Source organism: Perca fluviatilis, chromosome 22, assembly GCF_010015445.1.
Source record: "Perca fluviatilis chromosome 22, GENO_Pfluv_1.0, whole genome shotgun sequence".
Lineage (NCBI taxonomy): Eukaryota > Metazoa > Chordata > Actinopteri > Perciformes > Percidae > Perca > Perca fluviatilis.
In genome coordinates, this window is record NC_053133.1 from 2876289 (window position 1) to 2900987 (window position 24699).

Genomic DNA, 24699 nt, shown 5'->3' on the forward strand with positions numbered 1-24699 from the left:
CTCTCTTTCATATCCTGTTTTGGGAGATGAGAAAGGTTGATATTACTCGCCGAGCACTATCAGCATGAAACAGAGCCTTTCAGAAACGCAGCAGTGACAACACCTGTACTGAAGTTCCTGATTACATGTCTTTGTTCTCAAGGCTTCTGTCACTGCTGCTGTGTGAAAGAGACAGGGAGACAGAAAAAGACATCCTAAGTAGCATGAAACAGAATACATCTTTTTCTGTCTGTCTGTCTGTCTGTCTGTCACACACACACACACACACACACACACACACACACACACACACACACACACACACACACACACACACACACACACACACACACACACACACACACACACACACACACACACACACACACACAGTCACAGGCAGAAAGCATCACCACCTGCCACAGACTATACACTGAGGCCTGTGACAGTGGTTAACAGAACAGGACATGTGTAGCCCCAGGTGACTCAAATTGCAAAACTAACAACACCATGCTTCATTGCACCAAGAACGTTGTGTGAAATACCAGTAAATGTGTGTATGTGCGTGTGTGTCAATTCACATGCATGTCTAAATGTGTGTGTTTATGGGTATGCATTTGTGTCATAACAGATCCTACAATGTATCGCAAATAATTCACATGGACTTCATTAGGATTAAAATAACTGACAAACAACAACAACAAAAAGAATATCATTATAACTCTTAAAGTAATTATTAGTCTTTCTTTTATTATTGCTGAAAGAATAAAATATTAGTGGGAACGATGCAACAAGAATGCACCTTTAGTGGAAACAGTTGAATGTAGTACTCAGTAGCAATTACAGCACCCTCCTCGCAATGTATGTACTCTACTGTACTAATACTAGCATATTATGTGTGCATAAATGAAAGCTAGATTTTGTCACAGGGCCCCTCTACTAGACATGGCCAAGCCATTAGGAGGGGGGCCGGTTTTGGATGGAGATCTGTCCCTTCTGCCATAGTAGCATTAAATTAAATGCCCTCAACAGGGTATTATACTATAACTATATATACATGTGTGTATATATATATATAAATATATATATATATATATATATGTGTGTGTGTGTGTGTGTGTGTGTGTGTGCCTGTGTTTATAAGTATATGTGAGGATACAATATAGGGACACAAATGTACAGTATATTATGTGTGTGTATGACAATATGTCCAATGTATGTATGTCTTGTATGCTTTTCATGTGAGACATAAACATGTGCAGGCTTTGAAAACAACTCCCTTCTGGGACAAGAAAGATCATCTATGTAAGTAATACATCAAATCTCGCCTGAGGTGGTTCTGTATTTTGGTGGTGCAAACTCCCAAACAAATTTGCAATAAATTCAATTATTATAACCAACTGACACAGGCTTTTGGTTGTAATACAGGGAACTAAATTGCCCACTATTAAATAAAATACTTTCAATTATGGATGCTCAGATCCGATGTACTGGATAGGTATCAACGTCGATGTTGGTCTTATTAAGGAGCTTGGGTATTAGCTGTGACATAATCGGTTTATAATCAGAATCAGTAGGAGAGGAAAAGTTTGATGGGTGCATCCCTAATGGGCTCATCACTCATACAAATCCAGTCATCAATACAGAATAACATAACAACGGCAGAGGCCATTTATCCTGCATAGAGAGTATTTTTTACTTGTGATACTTGTATTCTGTACTTTCTAAAAGGGATACTCAGGTAAATTAGTATTGCACTCCCATAAAGTTGGGGGACTTTTGAGCAACAGAAAAAATAGTTTGTAAAACCGGTGGAGTGCCCCTTCAATTTCAAATTCAAATGCAGTACGTTTACCTTTAATGAATTATTACATAGTGGAACTGAAATAAAGGAACTGGCGTAATGTGTGAGTAGGTGTCTGTGTGTTTGCCCGGTGCTACGGCAACGTTACATCATTGTTACTAAACCTTTATTTTTTTTTTTTTAAAGATTATTTTATTTTAAAGATACTTTTCCTTTTATTTTTTGAAAGTGGATAGATATGAAAGGGGGCCAAAATGACCCATTTACCAGAGCGCTTGGATGTTTCTGACGTCCTCTCAGCTGTGTGACAGTGACAGCGCTGTGTTGTTCTGCTACAGGTTACTACGCGGCCGCTCATTGGCTGCGTTGACCGAGCCGAGCAAAGTAGGTCCCCGGAATTTTACGAGCCGTACCATTTCTGTCTACACGGGGTTTCACAGGAAATAGTGACTGCAGGATGAAGCTTCCTCACCCTTTTGAAACACACATTGTTCACTATTAACACCTACTTGACGTCCATGTGACTCTATTTATTATTTTGGTACGCATAAGCTGAGTAAGGCAAATTGATTAATAACTCTGTCATATTTGTTCCACCCGCCGGATCAAGTTGACGGTTTGGCTCAAAATGGCTGGAGAGAAACAGTTATGAGGATCGACGGTCTTTACGAAAAAATGAGCCTGTCGTAGCTTGAAGGCGCTTCCTCCACATATCTGGGGACCCAGGTGAGACATGTTTAAAGTTAATCCAACATTTACGCCCAGCCCGCCGCTGCGAGAGAGCGAAAACGAAGCCGAACAGGGCTCGTTTGCAACGTTAGCACGGTAGCATTTACATGCAGCAGTTAAGGACCTCTCAGAGCCTAACAGAATGAATAGCAGCTTGGAACTGAAATAACAGTCTTCACCAGGGGTTTACGTGGAAGTGCACGTGCAGCAAACAGCGGAGAGATATCGAAGGTGTCGTGTGTGTGTGTGTGTGTGTGTGTGTGTGTGTGTGTGTGTGTGTGTGTGTGTGTGTGTGTGTGTGTGTGTGTGTGTGTGTGTGTGTGTGTGTGTGTGTGTGTGTGTGTGTGTGTGTGTGTGTGTGTGTGTGTGTGTGTGTGTGTGTGTGTGTGTGTTTGTTTGTGTGTCTGTGTGTCTGTGTGTCTGTGTGTGTGTGTGTGTGTGGCTAATGCAGAGCGGGCCTGCGGCTAACCCTGCAGCTGTGCATCGAAGAAGTACGTCATCAGGCTAGGATTCCCTGCAGTGAGCTCTTTACCATAGACTGTATAACAGTCTATGCTCTGCACACAGACACCAACGATCTGAGAGATGTGCTAACAGACATTGCACTGACTTGCATTGTGCTGTAAACAAGCTCACTACTGTCCTTAACTCTCCTCCTGAATGTCAGCAGTGCTGGACGTGCACCTGTAGGCCTATGCTGTGTAGACCTGAACCTCAGAGGAGGGAGTCTGGAAGTTTGGTTTATTTTTTAATAGGCATTGTGTGCTGTAGAGCTGTAACAATTCCAAATGTTGCTGTGCAATTACTTGTCTCAGAAATAATTGCGATTAACAATATAATTGTCTCTTTCAGTCACATTTCAAATTATTTATTTATTACTTTTTGTATTCATTCAAATTAAAGCTTTGAATGAATTCCAGGATACATCTTTTGAATATATTCAATTCAATTTTATTTATAGTATCAAATCATAACAAGAGTTATCTCGAGACACTTTACAGATAGAGTAGGTCTAGACCACACTATAATTTACAAAGCCCCAACAATTCTAATAATTCCCCCAAGAGCAAGCAGTGGCGAGGAAAAGCTCCCTATTAGGAAGAAACCTCGACAGACCCAGGCTCTTGGTAGGTGGTGTCTGACGGTGCCGGTTGGGGGTGTGATGAACAGTGGCAATAATAGTCACATTAAATTTAATGGAACAGTGACTTCAAATGGTAGTCGTAGTAGTTCATGTCATATCAGGGCGCTGCAGGGCGTTACAGGATGTAGCGTGGCACAGCAGAGCAGGGATGGTTGTAGCAGGAAGTAGCAGGCTTCAGCAGGATGTAGCAGGACATTGCAGGGCACCGCAGAGCTTAGCAGGGTGTAGCAGGGAGTGCAGCAGGACCACGGCGACAGCTGCAACCAAGATCTTGGTGCCATCGTACTCCAAGAAAATATGCTGGGTGAAAAAACATAAGGACTCCGGGGAGTAAACTATATATATATATATATATATATATATATATATATATCTCACTGTTATGTGACCCAGATAATGTAATAGCAGCCTATGAATTAAACAACACCCCTTTATTGCCTAACTATATCCCCACTTGTCATTTTTGTTGCTATGAACGTGTTTAGGGTCAAGTACAAACAACCAACAATTGAAATAATAATAAATTATAATAAAACAGTCCGACCAATAATCAGTTATATAATTACAGTTTGGCATATCTAAACAATATCACCATTACCAGTCGTACGGCTTAAGACCTTAGCTAATGTTGGCAATTAATTGTGGTCAAACAAAGAAACTGCCATTACGTAAAAGAAATTGACATAGATACAAAATAAACATAGTTATAATCAGTATTAGGTTAATTCAAACTATTTGGTTGCTGTTAGGGCTGGGCAATATATTCATATTATATCGATGATCGTGATATGAGGCTAGATATCATCTTAGATTGTAGTGTGACAAGTGTTATCTTTTCCTGGTTTTAAAGGCTACATGACAGTAAAGTGATGTCATTATCTGAACTTATCAGACTGTTCTAGCTGTTCTATGTTTGCCTTTACCAACTTAAGTCTTTTATATCCACATTACTGACCACTACTTCTCAAAAATCTCATTGTGTAAATTATTGTGAAAGCGCCACTTCTCAACCCGACAATATCGGCGCAATATCGACATCGAGGTATTTGGTCGAAAAATATCGTAATGTTTGAATTTCTCCATATTGCCCAGCTGTAGTTGCTCTGGATATAATAATAAACTCTAAATGCAGTTAATAACCTGTTGCCCAGTTAGAGCAAGAATGTAAATAAGCAAACACATGATTCTGTTGAAACAGAAGACATACTACAGTTATACTTGACAGGCTTATCTTATTGCACTTTAATGGGAGTGTGCCTATGTTCCCACAGCCCTGTGTTCCCACATTTGTAAGATTTCTTTTCCAAAATTAGGCCCTATGTTCCCATGTTTGCTTTTTCATAAATTTGTATCAGATTTTGCCCCCTTTCTCCCAATTTGGTAGCCAATTATACCCAACCTATCATCCAGTAGCAATGGACTACAGATGGAATGTAACCCTAACCCTAACATAGGGGCTAATTTTAAGAAAATCTTAGAAATGTGGGAACATAGGGCTGACCCCCTTTGTATAATTCAAATTACAACTAAATTCAAGCAGATGGGGCCCAACGTTTGGGTCAAATGATGAAATAAATTGCCTACCGCAGCTTTAAGAAACAGTACCAGGAGAGAGAAGTTACAATTGGTTTTTGATGCATGGAGAAAAGTTGTCTTTCTGTGTTTCCTAATAGATTCTGGCACTTCTCCACAGGGAGGTCAAAGGTTAGCGGCAGCTTCAGGACAGCTCGCCTGGAGGGAGTTTTTGTGTTGTCGTTGAAATGTTGCTGACATGTTGCTTTTTTAGCTGATTGAACCCGGTGTGCTCCACATGAGCTAACTGCACAAGTTCCTTGGTATACTTTTCAGGCCCACTGTTACATACTAGGAAAAGCTCTGAGAGCATGATTTACTCTGGCTTTTTACATTTGGAGTATTTTGGAGTGATCTGGTCTAGGGATCGACCGATACTGGTTTTTCAAGGCCGATACCGATCAAATTAAGATTTGGAATGTGGAAGATGGAATGTTACAAACTCATACACAAAACTTAGTTTTAATTCTTTAAGCAATTACTTAATAAATGAGAAACTTTCACCATAATCCCCAGTAACAGAAAGTCAGATAGTTGTGGGGGGGCATTAAGTCAGACTCAGTGGGGAGTGAAACCAAAGCAGAGGGTCAGACACAGAGCTGTAGCAGAGCCAAAGTTTTTTAATCCATTCACTTTATCGGTTATCAGGCAAATAAAACGCTGATTTTGGATATCGTAATATCGTGATATGACATAAGTGGTGTCTTTTCCTGGTTTTAAAGGCTGCATTACAGTAAAGTGATGTCATTTTCTGAACTTCCCAGACTGTTGTAACTTTTCTGTTATTTACCTTTACCCACTTAGTCATTATATCCACATTACTGACCACTACTTATCAAAAATCTCATTGTGTAAATATTTTGTGAAAGCACCAATAGTCAACCCTACAATATCATCTCTGTATCGATATCGAGATATTTGGTCAAAAATATCGTGATATTTGATTTTCTCCATATCGCCCAGCCCTACTTTAGAGCATGATTTCATTGGCTTTTTTACATTTGGAGTACTTTGGAGTGATGTCGTCCCAGTGAACAGGCTGTGCGACTGCCAGTCTGAGACCATTCATGGTCCCTGAAGTGTCTGACCTAAGATCAGGGTGAACGTTTAGATTAAACACCTCCTAAGTTGTTAAAAATGAGGAATGTGATCCGCTGGGGTGAAATGAAGATTCCGGATGAAGGAGAAAATTCCCCTCCAGTTTAATGGAACTGGCAATCTCTCTAACTGGGGCGTACCGAGTGTTCTTGGTTTTTCTTTTCCAGATACAACAGTTAATTATTTTACTATCTGCACCAGCTCAGTTTATGTCACAGAAAAAGCCACCGTAAAATGTCAGCAAACCCCAGATATCTTGGGTCTTTATGCAGGAAAAGTTGACTGGAGAAAAAAAAAGTTTTCTTTTTAACAATGGTTTCAGTTTTGCAGTTAACACCAACTCGGAACTGGCAGGTTCCTAGAACAAACACAGTTTCTTGGGGCGGGTTTTGTGTGAGTCAGACTGTGACAAACTCATGGTAGGGCAACATTATTAGGACCTGTAGAGAGAAAAATGCTTTCACTGTTGCATTTTTTTTTTTTTTTTTGTAGAAAAACTGCTGTATCAGCAATATTAGTGCCGATGATGGAAAGCAGGTCACACCACATCACACAAATCAGAAAACACTCTTTCGCATTTGGTACAACTTTCACACTCATACCAGAAACTCCCACGACACAGCCAACACCTGCTCCATGCCGCCTCTTGATTATCATAGTTTAACACAGTTGACACTAGAGATGGCCTGATACCATTTTTTGCTTCCCGATACCGATTCCGATACCTGAACTTGCGTATCGGCCGATACCGAGTACCGATCCGATACCAGTGTGTATCAGAACATCTCTAGTTGACACTTAGGCTGAATCCCATTTCTCTGTTTTCCCCTTCCCCTTCGTCTTCAAAACCGAGTGGAAAGGCTCTGGGTGAAAACATAACCCTATGAAATGTGACACCGCTTGGTTAGGGTTACGTCATCATACATACTGAGGTCTGTTTGCAATAAATATTTTTATACACACTGCACGGTGTGTTGTATATCTGTTTGAGTTATCACTGTTTTGAATGTCATTGATGTTCAGAAACACTTTCTTTGTTAACAAAAATCTGTCTTTATTGCCCAATAAAGTAAACATAACAGGCAAAAACATTATATAAAAATATATTATATTACAGAACCATTATCAACTATTAGAACCATAACTTGCATGTCACACACATAAAAAAGGCACTCAAATGTCTAAAACTCAAAAAAGACACACAAGACCCCAAACAAACCAATAAACTAGAGCTATTCTGAAATTCCAGACCCCAGTCTGATGCCTGTTGGCCAGTAACCTTTCCCTCCAACCCCATTGCTTTCATTAGTGTCCTGTATCATAACCAACAACAATGTACAGGTACATGAACAGGAATGAATTACACATGATTACAATAATACAGTACCAATACAATAATGATTGGCTACAACATGAACGCAGGAACTTCTGTCTGTTTTCAGCCTGAAAGTGGATCAGCTGCTGGGTTTCCTCCAGCGTCCCTGTGTGATACAGGACGGTAAATGTAAAGCACGTAACAATGTCTCCAAAGCAAGTAGTGCTATGCACTGATATCAAACGCTGCTAATGGAGTTTAGTTAACACTGTAGACATGCATGGAATCCATTCAAGCCAGAGAAAAGCAAATCAGCAATGTAATGTTAGTAGGGCTGCAGCTATCGATTCTTTTTGTAATCGATTAATCTAGCACTTTATCGATCGATTAATCGGTCGGTAATTTTTTGCTAGGGGAAAAAGCAACATTTTCGGAAAAAAGCAACATTTGTATTGCCTACATTGCTTACAATATCATCTCTCAAAAAACTAAACATTAAGTGCATTTAAGTGCCATATTACATTGTTTTTAAAGATTTTTTTGTCAAATGATATCAACCTCAAACTAAGGCATACATTAAACATACACAGACATTACATTAAGTTGTGCAACTTAACTTTCAGAACTACAAGTTTCAACCTGAGACTGATCTGTATACAGTAGGCCTATATGTAAATATTAGTTATACTCAACCTATTTTCATTTATATATTTGATTATAAATTATATATATATATATATATATATATATATATATATATATATATATATATATATATATATTCCGCTTCGTGGAATGGAGGATTAAGTTAGACTCAAATATTTCTGTTGAGATGCTAAAGCACTGACGTCGTGCTATTATTGTGGTAAGCTAGTTTGATTTTGCAGTAGACATACTGTACAGAGTTTTAGTTTTAATTCCGTTTGAACTGATTCCAAACTTTGGACACTTTCTGTCGTTTTCTCCAGCCTTTCTCTTCTCTTAGCCCCTCGCTATTTACGCTCTGGCATGTGTCGCCAGCAGCAGACTGAGCAGCGTCTGTGTGACAGTAATAATGCTCCGTGCGGAAACACCGCGCGTCAGCGATACAACGTTGGTAACATTGATTTAACGAAGCTTCAAGGCAAGTCATTTTGCATCGAGGATTTTTTGTAATCGAATTATTCGAGTTATTCGAGGAATCGTTTCAGCCCTAAATGTTAGCGTTAGCATAGCAAACTAGCGATTTTCAAAAATGTTTCAATTAATAACATGGTTTTCAAATATATATGCACAGGACTGTGTAGAGCACAAAACCAGACTGTCGGAAGTTTTAAATCAATTCTTTAAGCCGAAAATACCTACGTTTATGGGACTCTCTGGTTGATCTGGCTGCCATTGTTGCCGGTTGCGCAGTGTATTCTGGGTACCCCTTAGTTTCAACAAAGCTTGGGACTTTGCTTGGTTTTTTATCCTTATCCCTTCCCCTTAGCCACACCCCTCAAACAAAACGAGATTTGGGATAGTCCTTACTCTGACGTGAATGCGTAAAACTAAGGGGAAGGGGTAAGACAGAGAAATGAGATTCAGCCTTAGCCTACTTTCCCTCCAGCACACGCTCCAGTCTGATTGTGGTTGTCGTCATCAGTCAGTGCGTTTACATGTAGTCTAAAAAAAAAAAATTATTATATTTGGGTTAAGGCAATACCCCAATTTCTCAAACGCCATGCAGCACCTTACCCTGGTTAAAATCTAAGTTCTCATCAACAGAGGTAGAGAACTCCTTCAGTAACCGGGGGATTCCTGCATGTATACCTTAAAGGTGCTGCAGGTTGTATTGCGAAGATCCAGGACTTAGCCAAAAAATGTGAACATGGACAACTTCTCAGTCCCTCCCTCCTTTCCGCTAAATCCCAAAACGGTCTCCTAAGCCCCTCCCCCCACAAGGGAGAATGAATGTGTGTGCATGAGCAGTGATTGACACAGTTAGACACAAGTGGAGGGACTGAGGAGCCCCCGCTTCGGCCGCCAGCTAACGTTAATGTTAGCTAGGGCTAACAAAGTTAGCCTGCTAATTCTACCCAACACTGGTTAGATATAATAAACACTCTGCTTTCCTACGCTGTGACAAGAGTGTGTAAATGAAATTAAGTTGTTGAATTTGACTAATTTAGTGGTTGGCCGTTGTAATTTTGACCAGGTCAACCGAAAGAAAAAGACAGTTGTACATTGGCAGAGCGCCACCTACTGTAGCGGAGGTAGAGTTACTCCTGTCATTCTCCCCATTCTTCCCCGCTCATGTATACGGGGAGAACTGGCATAACCTGGTTACTGCTGTGCATGTAAACTCACTGTGTGGGGAGTCCCGCTTTCGGTTTGTCGTGATTAATTGGCTCATAAAAACATCATGTAAACTTCCAAAAAGCTTAAAGGGCCAGTTCACTTGGTTTTATTGGTCCAGGTTTTGTAGATATCTGTCACTGAGACTTCTGCCTCCAGCAAAACTGGACACATGATCGCAACATTTGTAAAATGCATGGCAACAGCCCTGGTTCCTGGTAACTTTAGGTAATCCACACAACATGCTGTCTACTTTCTACCATAGAAATAGGCCCTAGGAAAACTAAAGCTGAAAGAAAGAAAATTAATCGGCAACTATTTTGATAATCGATAAATAGGCCTACTACATTTTTTTTTTTTTTAAAAGCCAAAATGTGATAGTTCCAGGTTCTGAAATGTGAGAATTTGCTATACTTCTTAGTCTGATTATTATGGTAAATTGAATATTTGGGGATTTGGACTGTTGTTAGGAGAAAATAAGATATTTGAATATGTCCCCTATTGTTCTGGAGTATTGTGATAGGTATTTGTCACTGGTTTCTGATATTCTGATCAGACCAAATAATAACTGGCACGTTAATCGATTACAAAAATGGTCGTTAGTTGCATCCCTAATGATAACGGTTGGTATAATTTTTTTTTAAATCTAGTCAAATAAACATATCTACATACACCACTAAAGCAAAGTGGCAAAATATGTTTTTTCTTAATTTGGGTGAACTGACCCTTTTATTGCTCTGGACTTTACAAAATGTCCCTCTCTGCCTTGAGTGGCTGCCTTTTGTTTGCCTTGAAAGAACGTGTCACGTTACACAAGCGCAGGTCACTTCAGTGACAGTTCATTTAAGGCACTTGCCCGAGTATGTGACCCAGCCAGTCATAAACACATGAATCAGCTTTTTAATCTGGATACAGGTCCTCTGATGAATTACATAGCATTTACGTTTATTCTTCTTTTCAGAGCTGCTCACTTGGAAAATTGGTTAGCCTATACATTTGTTTTTAAAAGATTTTTTTTGCAGACTCAGAGCAGCTCTCTGCCTTTTTAGAGATGAGTCAGTGTGAGGAACACACACACACTCACTCTCGCACAAAGCGGAGTTTGGCTGCAACGGCATCCTTTATCTCGCAGCTAACCGTGGGAAATGTCTCACACTTTAAGGTTCATCGCATACAATGATTATAAAAGAAGAATTACATGATATGTGATATTATTAATCACCAGGATATGAGTAAAGGGTTGGCATGTAAACTTGGCATCCAGTGTAAACCCATGCCATGTGACCAACTGGAGCATTTACTTTGGCTGGCGAGCAGTGTGGTTTCACATGTGGCTAGATGAGGACGGTGGGAGCAGGCAGAGGAAACTTAGATGCATGTCTAACATTTCCGCTCTATCATAACTAAGATCATGTTACCATAACCCCAAAATTTCTTTTTTTACTTAGGCGCCACTCATTGCAGGCTTTGAAGTAAGAGTCTTAAGTGGTAGGTAATACCAAAAAAGCCGAGAGTGTTCCCAAATCTTGTTGACATTTGCACGATGAGTATGATAATACAGCCAAACATTCAGCCGGCCTTTCTGCGTGGAGCGGCTCGCAGGTTGGTCTGAGTGAAATAAGTCTTGGCCTACTTTTTCAATTACGGCATCTCTACGTTATGGGCATAATATTGACTGATTTAAAATGCAACAATCCCCTAAAAACATTAATACTAATTCAGTGAGGCATTCAAAGACCGAATCCCCTTTTGGAAGAAAACCTAGAACAAAATTAGAAAGTCCATCAGCCTATTTAGCCTAATTGATTAAAACCATTGAAGTGGTCTTTTCACATTTTAGAGTTTTTTGTTGTTGTTCTACCTGAATTATAAGCAGCTGATATGTAACCCATCTGTTAAGTGCTGCCCAAAGATGTCACGAGGGGAGAGTTGAAGAACAAGGAAAGTGCATCTCTAGTCTGAATAATGAATGGAGACCATATTGTGGATGGAAAAAGGGAGGATGTGGTTCGGTAATAGTCTGGTGAACATTTCTTTCTCTGCTAAATTGTTGGTCTTGCTAGACTCTTGTTTCCAAGAAAAGTTAATGAAAATTACATGTGAAGCCTAACGGCTGACTTTTACTGGATTTGTAGGCTGCAGGCAGCTATGGCACATTATTATATTAGGCTGCTCCTCTGAGCATTAGCATAGTTGCTGGCTATGTTCCACTTCTAGCAAACCATTTTGTTGGTCGTTGGTGAGGTAACATTAGGGCTGGGCAGCAATATATGGATATTATATCGACATCGATATATGAAGCTAGATATTGTCTTAAATGTATATATAGATTGTATATCGTAATATAGTGATATGACATACGTGGTGTCTTTTCCTGATTTTAAAGTAACAGTTACAGTAAAGCGATGTCATTTTCTGAACTTACCAAACTGTTGTAACTGCTCTATTCTCTGCCTTTACCCACTTAGTCATTATATCCACATTACTGATGACTATTTATCCAAACTCACATTGTGTAAATATTTTGTTAAAGCACCAATTGTCAACCCAACAATATCGCTGCAATCTCGACATCAATGTATTTGGTCAAAAATATTGTGATATTTGATTTTCTCCATATCGCCCAGCTCTAGGTAGCATCAGAATAGACTGCAGCGTTGGACCTGTATGGTCATTGTAGCTAGCTGCTGGTTTTCAGATCTGTCATTTCACTTACTGTAATAATGCCTTCATGATACATCACAGGGTTCCTCTAAAATAAAAGTTAAGTCAGACTTTTTGAAATGGACTTCAGTAAATGCCGCTTTTTTTATTAATCTGGGTAGGGAAGTGAGAGAGCAGCCCCTTGAGCAAGGCCCTTAAGCCCAGACTGTGCGGCCAACAGCAGAGATGTTTCGATCACGATTAGGGCTGGGCGATATGGCTGAAAACTGTATCACGATATAAGTGTTTCATATCGGTCGATATCGATAATTATTGATATTTTTTATGACCTATTTAAAATAAGGACCAGGAGAAAAATATATTAAATTTAAACATTTTTATTTTAAACTTAACCTTCCTCTGATTATAATCCCCTCAGTTATAAAAGCAGAAATGTCAACACAACCATGGAAATCACTCAAATAATTAAAATGTAAACGTCTGTAAAAAGACGTTTTAAAAAAATGTAAAAAGTCTAAAATCACAGTGAAGAAAGAATAAGTAAGAACTGCTTAATAAGGTGTAATAAAATGGTGCAAAGTGTTAAATATAAACATAGAGAAACCTGAAACCTGAGAAGAACTATTTTCTGCAGGTTTAGTGCTAGGTTGGTAACCTGGCTTCTGGACAGTGCTCAGCACGTCTGCCTCCGTTATTTCTTTGTAGCGTTTAGTAAGGCGCTGATGCAGAGTACCTCTCCATGGCGGTCTGCTACTTGTGCGGTGTAGCAGCTGCAGATGTTGGACGTTGCTGACGAATACGGCTGTGCTCCAAAGTGTGGTAAAACAAGTTTGCGGTAGTGTTGGTGGGGACGACGGTCAGACTTATAAAATCCCCAAAACTGCCATACTGACTTTTCCTGTTTTATCAACAATTTCCTCGCTCGCTGCGGCACTCACTTTCCACTTATCGCTACACGCCGCCGGTTCTGTTATTGTAGAATCCAACACGAGACAGCAATGTGGCGCAACCAAACTTGATACTGTTACATGATTGGCTGTTAGAGTGTCACTCCCTACGTTGCTAGGTTACCAGAGAGTGAGTGCCTTTGTTCATGCAACCAAACTTGCTTTGCAACTTCTGGTTTCTTCCGAAGAAGAAAAACAAGTTATCGAACGTTTTATCGAATGCATTTTCTATTGATATTGATTACGTGTCTATCGCGATACATATCGTTATCGTTTTATCGCCCAGCCCTAATCACGATACTGGAAAAGCCTCCGATACCGCCTAAAATGCTGGTATCGGTATCGGCAAGTACTGGAGTTTTTGCACCGATCCGATACTACATTATTTAGCCCTGAAGAAAATCTACTTTAAAGTATTTTGTTCTTTCTCTGTTATGACTCAGTGTCAAAGTAGATAAAAGAAAGTTTTGTGGCATTTATTCTCGGTATGTATTTGTGTTATTTATGTTTTACAAAGAGTTTAACCTGAGCCAGGCGATACAATTAAAGATATAATTCATATCACATCCATACAGGGATAGTAGTATACAGCTGTTTAAACTAAATAAAATATATGTATTTTTAAAAACACTGGTATCGGTACTTGATATCGTTCAAGTTCAGGTATCAGAAATGGTATCGGGAAGGAAAATACGGTATCACAACATCTCTACTTTTTGTATAGACCAGTTTCAAGGAACTGAAAGTATTGAGCAGGCTGTTCCTAACGCAATTTGTTCTCAGTGATTAAAGGCTTAAAAAAAAAGGGAAGTTGTGTTCTGCCACTATCATGAAAAAGTGGCGTGGTGGCTTAGGCCCACTATGAGAGTTATTGCAATCAGGGGGTTTTCATCATTTTCTATTTTTGTATAGATCTTTTTAAATGTACAGTATGTAGCCATAGTTGGGATTGTTGTTTGTTGGCAGGGAATTTCTTTAAATGTCTAAAAGTTTTTTTCTTCAGGTATATTTACTATGTGTAAAAAAAATAAAAATAAATAAAGTATCAGTACATAAGTAAAACTGTATTGCCTTTAATAATGTTATTACTCTACGTATTACTCTTTTTTTAACTAGAGCTAAAACAATTAATCAAATCATTTATTAGTGAAATCGACCGAAAATTTAACAGCAACAATTGAAGAATAGGAAAAAAACTGAATGTTGAATATGGGCATCTGGCTGTTTTAAGACACTCTTGAAAAATTGTGAACTTATCCTTTTAATGCCTTAAAATGTGATTTTGAAACAGGGTCTGTCTTCAGTCAGTAATAGTGTTATTTAGTGGTGCACATAAACACATTTTCAATAAAAGTAGCACAATAACATGTTGGCACACAGTAAGCCGGAGCTCGTAGGGCCCCTGGAGTTCTGGGAGTTCTCTGACTGTTGGCTGACTTCCTGTTGGGTATAAGGGATGGCTCCAAGAGGCTTTACTTTAATTCTGGACATGATACTGTACATATGCCTACCACCCCAACCACTACGCCCCCCTGGACACACCCAAGCACGAGAATAAAAATATCAACGTTTTGACCAGTTGTGACGCAACACAGATGTGTTGATGTGTGCACAGTTTGGGCGTTTCCAAGCACTGTTAGCCCCTCAAAAATGGATTCATTTGGCAGAATATTAATAATAATCCTATCAATTTCAATAGGACCTTTGCCGACCAACGGCTGGTCGGTGCTCGGGCCCTAATAATTATGGTTGGGTACCCTAACGGTACTGATATTGTATTGATACCGGTACCTGGAATTCGGAAATGGTACCCAACGGTACCATTTTTCGTTACTTTCCCTCTGGAATTACAAAAAGTTAATTTAAGCTGATCGGGACATCCCTACTCCAGATGTATTGAAATGATTTTCCGTTGCTGGAGAGACAGGTTAATTCCTGGTTAATTGTTTTGGCCTGTATGTAGAGGTAGAGTATACATTTATTTATGTCTACCAGCCTAAATTTCTCAATTAGCTTCAGACATTAGGGAAAATCAAAGTCATTTTGGGCCTACGGGGGTTTATTCTGTCTGAGACAGGCTTGTGAATTTGAAACCCAAGCCCACGCCGTGTCATTCCTCTCTGGTCCCTCCTACCCAGCGGTGGGCGCAGCACGTGCATGAAAGGTGTTCACTTTCATCCCGTCATTTGGCTGCTTCCCAAATATACTGTCTAACTGCTGCTCATTTCTTCTGCTCGATCCCACCCACTGTCTCCTCAGCCTCTCATCCCCCTGCGTATCTTTCTTGCAAACACATTTGTGTGTCTCCCTCTCTCCAGCCCGCAGCTATGATTTTGGCGTCAGGGTTGCTCCCACTCCCTCCCTGCCTTGGATCATGTTACCCTGCCATTACTCAGTCGTTCCCCCTGCGAGGGTGCTTCATGTCAGGCGTAGCGGAGCCTGCCTGCCCGCTGCCTGCCTCTCCGGACCTGCGGACTCGCTCAGTTCAACCACAGACGCCCCTGGTCTGTGGAGTCGCTCCAGCTATGGCACAGAGTCCCTGGAAAATTATGCAGACGAGCGAGCGGCGGGCAGCGGGGTTAGCTGCAGTTTTAGAGCTGTAGTTTCAATATCATGGAAACTAAAGCATATAGGCATATACATAGATATTATCTGACTGTAGGACAAATGGGTTTATCAGAAATATTTTTGTTGTTGTTTACCCTTACACCCACAAACACAAAAGTGTTTACGGGGCAGGGTTGTGAGCAGCACCACAAGTCCAGCCCTATACCGTGCGTCACAAGTCGACTGGCGATTTGTGGACCTCATCGTTTTATGGTTATGTAATGTCGGTTCCCTTGACGAGTAAAACCTCTTGTTAAACCCCACGCCGCCCTATTCCCATAAAAGTGAGTGATGCAGGTAGTGGTACGAGGGTCTTGCTATCCTGTTAAGGTGGGTCTGTCTTCCTACAGTACATGCCACGGGATCTGTACAGGTGGCTTAGCCAAAGCATGACACTGCAGAAACTTTACTGACTTGGCTTTATTGCTTGATTAATGCACGCTGAGTAAAACTACTAAATCTACTGAGGAATTGTGGGATCCTATAGGTCTAATTTACGAGAGTCATTGGGGGAAGGTGTGTACCTGTGTCTCTGCCCATGCCCTTTCATAGGGTGTCAACTTTTATAGAGGCTACAGCATCCTCCTCTATTAAGCCTGTTGTGCACTCTAGTGGAGCCATAACTCCCTCTCCTGCTCCTGCCAAGCTTTCAGTTCCTCAGTAATTTATTTAGGTCCGACATATGGCTGTCCTTTGCGATGCAAGGTAACATATCACAGCACAGGAAGGCCTGCTCGGGCTAGGCTAATCCTTTCTAATTGAAAGGGAGGCAGCGTTTTGGGCCAGTGGCTTGTATGGCGCTCATCTCTCTGCTTGTTTTACAGTAATGAGACATCTGGGGCTGGAGAGCAGAGCTGTTTGTAGAGGGAGAAACGGCTCTTGAGCCCTAGGGCCTGTAGGGCTGTCACAGACAAAACAACAAAGCTGACTGCATATTTACTTTAGTCTGTACGTGGGCATTTTATTCTGCCCTAACACTGTCTCAGCACAGTCTCATTTGCCATGCTAATGTTAGATTAGATTTGTTTCATTGGAAAGGAACTGTCACTGCAGGTATAGTGACACTGTATTATTACTACGGATAGAAGTTCTCTTTCAGTTTTCACGATTACAATGATTGGCTTAACTTAGTCTCCTATGGAGCGTGCCGGTTGTGTATATGAAAACAGAATAGTTTGAATAGAACTACTAAATATCTAGTTTATTTTGGCACATTTATTAGATCCTCAGGAGCACCTTGAGCACACTAAACAAAGGCCCTGTAAATACAGGGGGCACTTATTGTGTCTGTCTTTATGAGCTATATATATATATATATATATATATATATATATATATATATTATATATATATATATATATATATATATATATATATATATATATAAAAAAAAAATCTATTCTACTTTTCCCCCAAAGTGATGCCATATGTATGTCTGCCTATACTTTCAGTGTAATTTGCCACTGTTTTGGGTGTATCAAGTTGCGGTCGAATCTCAGAGGCCCTTGGTTCGTGGTGCCTTAAACAATCATGGTAATCTACAGACCTTAATGTAAACAGTTTTATTGAGCATTTCATTCTTTCTGGAAAGACATGTTGTTACTGAGCTGTTCAGATGTCTTTTATTTGCCCATGAGCTCCATAGTACTGGGAAGTGGTATTTTTAAACCTCATTAAGTCACATCAAAATACTCTATCTGGATAGATATGTTTGAACCTTGGTGAGAGGAAAAACACAGTTAAATGTGTTATGTGCTGCTTCTGAGCGCTGCTGGTGATTATGTGGAGATGATGTTAATTTGCCAACTGTTTTCTTTTTTTGTTTTCTGTTGTCTGTTTTTGTTGTATATTTTAAATATGGAACTTTTCTACTGCTATCTTGGCCAGGACTCCCTTGAAAAGAGATTCTGAATCTCAATGGGATTTCTCCTGGTTAAATAAAGGTTAATAAAATAAAAAATAAAAACGGCCCTTCCTAGTATAGTAGTGTACTGGTAAGTTAACTAACCTGGAACAGTAGATAATGTGTTGCTTAGTAATACTTTGGCAATTATGGTTACTGTTGGCTGTCTGGACTGTGGAATGACCCCACCAATCACAAAGACCATTATGTTACCCCTAAATTGGGCCAGCACCTGTCCTTCAGTGTGCCTTCAATGCTTCTTCCTTCTGGCACAGTTGCACAGTTTAGTACAGTACCACAGCAACATTTTCTTTATTTATGGCTTCACCCTGACATGGTTTTACAGTACTTAGGTGTCTTACCTCTGGTGGTCCTGGCTGAACACAGTGCTTGAGTGGTACAAACGCAAAGGACAGTGGCACTCCGTATATAGTGGATTTTCTTAGCTTTTAGCTCGTACCGCCACCTTGTTTATGTGCCCAAAAGCTACAAGCAGCCATACTAGCCTTGTATTGCCATTTTCACACACTAACGGTGACCTGGCAGTGTATTAAGGCAGATCTGCAGCTACACTCCAGATCCAGTTGGACACGCTAAGCCCTCTAACAGCTCACCAGAGACCTTTTAAATTACTTCTTTTTTTTACGAGCAGGAAAGCACCTCACATGTTTGAGGATAGATTTTTCTGTGTTTTTGCCGTTAGGTTTTATTTTTTTCTGTCTCAGTGGCAACTACAGTACACACAAATCACACATCTGATATCTTTGCTCGGGCGAGTAAAATCTCTCTCACGTATACTCACGTGTATGCACCACACCAGTATTACTTCATGTTTTATCCCACTCAGGAAAAAATATGCTCACACTCTGAAGGTATGAAACTGACTAACCTTGGCAAAGATACTTGAGAGGCTTAAGGTTAATACTAAACCGCTGTAATCCATTATTTGGGTTGGTTTGAGAGCCGAGATAGCAATGGTTCAGCATGTACCTGTCAGTACTAAATGATTGCTTATTTCCTGCCAGAAGAGGAGGAGGGGGGGGGGGGTAATGGCAAGCAGCTGCTTCAGCTGGACCTTACCTTTCCTTTCTGTAAGCCTGCTGTTCTACCAAGATGGCCTGCATGCCAAAACACCTACTTGTGTTCAAATTCTGCACTGCCTCTTCGAGAGACCAACTGCCGTAGGTGGTGTGCAATCAGGATGGAGAACAAGGAAAAGCGCGGTCCACCTTGATGAGTGGTAACTTCCTGCGAGGCAGTGTTTGAGTAACTAAGCAATGCGAGCAAATGAAAAGCATCATTGTTTGTCCAGCGAGTTCACTCAGCGCTTACTACGTATGACAGACCTTTTTTATTCTTCCTGCTGTGGCTTTCCTTTGTGATTAGCTAAATGCTCCATCGATCCGCCAAGTTGCGGCACCCAGAGCGAGGGAGCCATATTTATCACACAGTGAGAGGAGCATGCAGGATGTTGCACAGCTGTCCCTTTTTCATTGGGAAACGATAAACATAAATCTGTGGAATGCGTCTGTGTGATATAAGTCTATGGTGGACTAGGGAAGGGGTGGGGTGGGGGGGGCTGATATGCACTGCTTTCCTCAGGCAGTAGAATTAGAGAGCCGGAGCTCTGTGGGGTTTGCTGACATTTGAGGAAAAAAAGCCCACCTTCAGCAAAGGCAGACTTGCAAATCAGTGTCACAAGTGCAGGATTGTTGCTCTAAAATGGGAGTGAGGATGTGAGAGCTTCCGAGGAGCCCCCTCAGCAATGCAGAGGTACTGTGGATAGGGCAAGGCTTCTCCCTGTGAATCGCAGCTAATTAACGAAGTAATTAAGATCAGAATCTCCGCTCAGAGAAGGACTCCAAATTGTCTATACATTCAAATAGGCCATCAAAATGAAATCCCTTCCATTCACGAAAGGGGTAAATGAAAGCGTTCAGACCCTTTCCTCTCTATTATCCCCGCCGTGTGTCACACAAGGGACATATGTTGAAAAGAGCAAGCCAGTGTTACGGTGAGTTAAAGCCCTCTCTGCTCCATCAGAAGCACTGTTCATAATGCATTTGCTATACATATTTCAGCTTGAGTGAATTTATTTCAATAAATAATGTCAGTCCAAGGACACGCTTCGATCTTTCCATGGCGGCCACGCTGACTGTAAGCCACACCATATTGTTATCTCATTCCTCTTGTGGCAAGTGGTAGATTAACAAACACTTTATAAACAGGGCACTGAGCATGTCCATAGTTTTTATCATCACTTCACACTGCCAGAATAACCTCTTTCTATGATGGATGTTTTTTTCCAGGTTTATTCTGCTGCTACAAGCTGCAAGATATCTATGGGTATGGCCATAATGTTAGGGCTTACAGGGATTTCATATAGTGGAGGCACACTGGATGGGATTTATGGCTGGGATTAGGTCCAGTGGGCTTTTTTAGGGAGGCAGTGTTTAGGTGGCACTGTCATCTACTGTTTTAAATGCTGCATCTTTTCCCTGAACTGTTTCTTGAGTACTGCAGCTAGGCCTGTAACAATCTTTCCATAATTATCTAAACGTAATATTTTTTAAAGGTCCTATGACATGCTGCTTTTTGGATGCTTTTTTATAGACCTTAGTGGTCCCCTAATACTGTATCTGAAGTCTCTTTTATATAGGCCTTAGTGGTCCCCTAATACTGTATCTGATGTGTCTTTTATATAGGCCTTAGTGGTCCCCTAATACTGTATCTGAAGGCTCTTTTATATAGACCTTAGTGGTCCCCCTAATACCGTTATCTGAAGTCTTTTATATAGGCCTTAGTGGTCCCCTAATACTGTATCTGAAGTCTCTTTTATATAGGCCTTAGTGGTCCCCTAATACTGTATCTGAAGTCTCTTTTATATAGACCTTAGTGGTCCCCTAATACTGTATCTGAAGTCTCTTTTATATAGAACTTAGTGGTCCCCTAATACTGTATCTGAAGTCTCTTTTATATAGGCCTTAGTGGTCCCCTAATACTGTATCTGAAGTCTCTTTTATATAGGCCTTAGTGGTCCCCTAATACTGTATCTGAAGTCTCTTTTATATAGACCTTAGTGGTCCCCTAATACTGTATCTGAAGTCTCTTTTATATAGGCCTTAGTGGTCCCCTAATACTGTATCTGAAGTCTCTTTTATATAGGCCTTAGTGGTCCCCTAATACTGTATCTGAAGTCTCTTTTATATAGACCTTAGTGGTCCCCTAATACTGTATCTGAAGTCTCTTTTATATAGACCTTAGTGGTCCCCTAATACTGTATCTGAAGTCTCTTTCTCGAAATTCTGGTGCAGAATTACAGCCACTAGAGCCAGTCCCACAATGAGCTTTCCTTAGGATGTACCATTACTGTGTCTGTAGCTTTAAATGCTATTGAGGAGGTGGGGGTGTGGCCTTGACCAACTACCACTTTGCTTGTTTTCAAGCCATGTGTCAGTACCCAATCCGTGCTGCCTGCACGATCCGTTCTGCGCATGCGCAGATGATAATACTGTTTTACGACCTGCCCGATCTGTTCCACGCTAGCCTCCACCGGGAAGCTAACGTTAGTTTAGCTAACAGCTAATTCGGCTAACCGCTAGCCGACAGCTAGATTCAGTCTAAAATAACGTTAAGTCAAACTTAATGGGAAAAGCAGGCTACAGCTAAATTAAGTCTTTACAGTAATAACAATAAAGACAAGTATTGAGTGATTGTATTTTAAATGAGCACAAGTAAAGTAGAACTGACGTAACAGCTGTTACATATGTTAACATTTATTTTCAAGTTTTATTTTGAGGGTCTTTTAGAGTTTACATACTGTCTCAGCCATTGACATAGCGGTTAGCTGAATTAGCTGTTAGTTTAGCTAACGTTAGCTTGCCTGTGGAGGCTGTCGACCGGAAGCGTGGAACAGATCGGGCAGTGTTGTAAATCCTCGTATAACAGCGCATGCAACATTTTGCGCATTCGCAGAACGGATCGTGCAGGCAGCACGGATCGGGTACTGACACCATGGTCTCTCTCTCTCTCTCTCTCTCTCTCTCTCTCTCTCTCTCTCTCTCTCTCTCTCTCTCATGTGTGGGCCAAATTCTCTGGGCGGGCAAAGCAGAGAAAGGGGAGGTAACCTTTCCCCTTATGACCTCATAAGGAGAAGATTCCAGATTGGCCCATCTGAGCTTTCATTTTCTCAAAGGCAGAGCAGGATACCCAGGGCTCGGTTTACACCTATCACCATTTCTAGCCACTGGGGGACCATAGGCAGGCTGGGGGAACTCATATTAATGTTAAAAAACCTCAAGTGATATTTTCATGCCATGGGATCTTTAAGTATCGCTGTTTAACTGCAATTATTTGTTAACATTAGCTTAGGTCCTACGGGTATGACTGATGGTAAAAAAACGATGAATCCTAATGATGCCCTGACCTTTCCTCTAATGCAATGTTGACCATCTACAAAATGCACAGGCACAGAATATTATGTATAGACATTCATGGTTCCCGAGGACCAATGCTAATGTCCTAGTCCCGACAACTATTGGATGGATTGCCATAATATGTGGTACAGATACTCATGGTCCCCACAGGATTAATTGTAACTTTGGTGATGATATCAAAAAAATCTACTTATATTACGTTTGCATGCACACAACAGGGTTTCCCCTAGGAAATTAGTTAGCGGAGGTGGAAACTCATTTGAGCCTGGAGTTAGATTAGTGAAAGATTAGGCTGTTTGCCTCTACTTTTCCCAAACTGCTGCACAACTTTGAAGGGTTTTTTTCCTTCGTGAAATTTGGACGTGCTACTTTGATTAATTACTACAAAGAAAACGAATGAATCGATCGGTCAACGACCTCCTGAGCTGAATCAGGCAAGAACCTGATTCATTTGATCAATTATAGGGCTGGATCCGAATATATAATATCCAAATACTCGAATCGGGTTCGATTGGTAGGTATTCGATTTTCAATTTTGGGATTTGAATATTGTTTTTTTTTGAAGAAAAAAAAACAATCATGCAGGCTGAAATTATCTGTGGTGTTTTGTTGGGATTAATCTGCTTGCTGATTGTCCGCTACCTGCTGGCTAATTTATGCAGCGCTATGTCGTCCATCTCAGCCAAGAACTGAGAAATGTTGAGTTACAAGCAAGCAGTCTGATGTTTGTAGACATCTGTATGGTTATACTGTAGCAGCCTGGTGTCATTTTCAGGCGATTTGATAAAGATAAACATAGTACGGCCGTACCTAATGCCAATACAGTGAGACAGCGGCCGACTGAGCATTCATTCACACACCCACTGAGTCTGTCGTCGCTCGTCAGTCAGTCTGGTAAAAACAGGTCTTTCCGTTTGTTTTGAATGCCAGCGGCAAAAAGTTTAGTCCAAATAAATTTTTGGAAAAAAACAACCCAACGTCAACCTGCTGTGGACAATGATGTAACATTAACCGTCTATCAGACTCATCAGTCACGTGGTGCAAGTCCCATAACGTTCAGGTACCACTACAAAGGTAAAAAGCTTTGAATAGTCGCTGTTGAAAAGCACCTAAGCTTCCAAGCTCAAAGAATGGTATTCATATACATATCATATACATATACATATACATATCATATACATATACATATCATATATATATATACAGCCCGAATCGATTTACCCGATGGCTATTTAAGCTATTGCCTCCCTCATTAAATATGCAGCCTTTGTTGTGTGATAAAGTGCCATCGCGAGTTTTTTTTAGAAGCCTAATAAGCTTAATATTATTTCCCATAAAGAAGTAATTTCTTCTGACATTAGAGGAGGCATGTTGTGGGAAACCAATGCACAGGACACCACTTAACTAAAATTAGGCAGTCGGACAATGTTTACATGTTCTGTATTAACCTGGGTGCTGTCAATATGTGTATACATGCACCGTGTCGGTTTGTCAGAATGCTGGCCTACCCCTTATTTGAACCATGGCTTGGTTATGTTCACTTGTGTAGCTGTAGACTAGATTTTGGTGCTACTCTTGTGTATGTGTGTATAAAACTGCTTTTCCCCAGCTGGGTCACAGGACAAGGCAGGAATGGGCCTCTTACATTGGGATTTACTGGTTGATAAGTGTTTTCTGCTCAGGGTACAAAGCAATCCCCTGTTTCCTGAGCTGTCTTGTGCAATTTGTGCTGAGCTCAGTGTAGTGCCAGAACATTTCCACTTATGTTTCACCTCCGTCTATATACTCTGCCGAAAGACACACCAGGCCAAGACAGTAATGGGGAAATTCAAGCGGAGTCTATGTTGACTTTAGAGGCCACTACCTTTTTTTTTCAGCGCTTTTCTTGTATCACTTTGAGACCTGGATCTTCACACATCACCTTTTCTGAACACTGGTGTAGGTATTGGATCAGGCTCTCAAAGCTAAAAAGTGTTACTCTCAAGAGAAGTGAAACTCAAGTTCTTAGAAAGTCTTGCTAAATTTAGCATTTGCAAAAATCTAGTATACCTATACATGCCGACAGACTTTTATAACCTTTCAGGTTCCATTTGAAATTCGTCACATAACCCAAATCACTTCCTCTTCTCTTTCCTCTCAGGCAGGAAGGGGTTACTCTCCATGTTTCCTGTCCAATTCCCAG

At 40.6% G+C, this 24699-nt stretch overlaps 1 protein-coding gene across 1 annotated transcript in view; it reads left to right on the top strand.

Moving 5' to 3' along the window:
• Positions 1-2223: 2223 nt before the first annotated feature.
• znf438 (zinc finger protein 438) overlaps positions 2224-24699 on the top strand; it is a 57058-nt gene continuing 34582 nt past the window's right edge. Inside the window, exon 1 of the mRNA XM_039790273.1 lies at positions 2224-2509. The gene's annotated coding sequence lies outside the window, so the exon portion shown is untranslated. The remainder of the gene's footprint in view (positions 2510-24699) is intronic.